The following is a 1,971-nucleotide window of genomic DNA, read 5'->3' as shown; positions in this document are numbered from 1 at the left end:
CAGCAGGACTGACGCTTCATAGCAGGATTGATGCTTTCCAGCAGGACTGACGCTTCCCAGCAGGACTGACGCTTCCCAGCAGGACTGACGCTTCCCAGCAGGACTGACGCTTCATAGCAGGATTGACGCTTTCCAGCAGGACTGACGCTTCCCAGCAGGACTGACGCTTCCCAGCAGGACTGACGCTTCCCAGTAGGACTGACGCTTCATAGCAGGACTGCTCCACTGTTAGCTAGACGTTACTAGCACTTCTTCTGGGCGTGGGATGCACTTAATGGGACGACCATCTCTGTCCAGGCTATTAAGAACGGGAAGCATGTTTGAGAGATGAATGTTTGCCTTTCAATGGGGTCGTGACTCGTGTCATTAATTACAGGTTCGCCTGAGCGCATAATAAGGCAAACTCACAGAAAAATAAAACATTCTTACAGAAAATGCATCTGAGAACCAACTATTTTTTCTGCATTCCATCGAAAAAGGTTTCTGTGCATATACACAGCACTTGATCTACAGTATGAAACAGGATACAAAAAGCAAGATATTAAATGTAAAAAATAATCTTCCCACTTCGTACCACATTAGGATGCAATGACTTTGCTTGATGAAAGCTGGCAGGTTCATCGGTTGGATAATGCAGAAGTTCCGTATGGGCTCTATAAAAAAAAATACTGTATATGTATTCAAAATCTATGTTTAGCCAAAAAGAGCTCACCCAACTGCCGTGACATTGCCACCCGCAATGCCGTGACTCGGATTCGAACCGAGGTTGCTGCGGCCACAACGCAGAGTACTAACCACTATACGATCACGGCGAGCTACTTGGGCGCTGTGTCTGTCTCTGTACCTCGCTCTCATAGGCTGGATCCAGCAAGCCCGGGTGTTTGTGGATGAGGTTCTATGTATATCAAAAAAACTTTACATCTCTTCTCTCGCCCAGCGCTCCTAATAAGCCCTACAGAGGATGACTGAGTAAAATTAAGTTTGATTCTACAACTAGTTACAATATTCCAGGTGGGAATTCAAGAAGTGTGTTCAGCGCTTTAGATGTGGCTTCCAGAAATTGTTGCATTAATCCACAGCAGGCCTCCAAAACGGGGCGCAGACCCCAGGAAGGGGCCCCCAGAGATGCGCACAACAAAATGTGGCCACCATAATTGAGCACAATGCCCCAGGGAGGCCTAGAGACCTGGCTCAGTGTGCAAGATATGGTATGCCAACATTCAAAGAGTTGGATCAAAACTCTAAGGCAGGCATCGAGAACTGGACACAATATTGCAGACGGGGTGTGAGGCACTTGACACAATACTACAGCTGAGGCTCCCAAGGTTGACACAAAACTTCGAAAGAGGGCTACGGAACTTGATACAAAACTTCAGGTGAAGCCTAAATATCTGAACAGAAGCATCACATACACTAAAGCTATATCTACACCGCTGCCTGTGCTGCAACCATCTGTACTCTAAAGCTCAGTTTACACATCGCTGCTGCCTGTGCTGTGCCTGTTCTTTAGGCTCTGAAGCTCGAACCTCCTCTGCCTGTTCAGGAACAGTGTTCAGCATTCAACCCTCAAATACATGTTTAGATTCTAAACAGCCTTACCCAATATCTCTGGATAATTATAATAAACGCAGCAGTAGGGTTTGCAGACAGTTCATCTCTGTGAATTTTAAGACAGTGGGGTGGGGTCTTCTTTAGTCACTTCGGAATATGTTTAAATAGCTGAGGCACTGCTGAGATTCGTACTCAGGATCTCCTGTTTACAAGACAGGCGCTTTAACCAACTAAGCCACAGCGCCTCTCTATTTCCAGCTGCACAGTGTCCCCTCTGTTTCGGCTGTCCTGGTGTCACTGGACCGGGTACACATTTCTTTGTATACAACTCTGATTTTTTTCCACCAACTTTCCACAAGGAGGACAAAACCTGATATAAGAATAGGAAAACTGCAAATAGGGTGATGAAAAACGTGTATC

At 46.2% G+C, this 1,971-nt stretch overlaps 1 non-coding gene across 1 annotated transcript; it reads right to left on the bottom strand.

Moving 5' to 3' along the window:
- Window positions 1–740: 740 nt before the first annotated feature.
- On the bottom strand, window positions 741–812 carry TRNAH-GUG (transfer RNA histidin (anticodon GUG)). Its single transcript has one exon. It is a non-coding gene; the product is annotated as a tRNA-His (tRNA).
- Between the last annotated feature and the right edge of the window lie 1,159 nt (window positions 813–1,971).

The sequence above is a fragment of the Triturus cristatus genome, chromosome 12 (assembly GCF_964204655.1).
Source record: "Triturus cristatus chromosome 12, aTriCri1.1, whole genome shotgun sequence".
Lineage (NCBI taxonomy): Eukaryota > Metazoa > Chordata > Amphibia > Caudata > Salamandridae > Triturus > Triturus cristatus.
The sequence above is the reverse complement of the archived record's forward strand: the minus strand, read 5'-3'. Positions and strand labels throughout refer to the sequence as shown.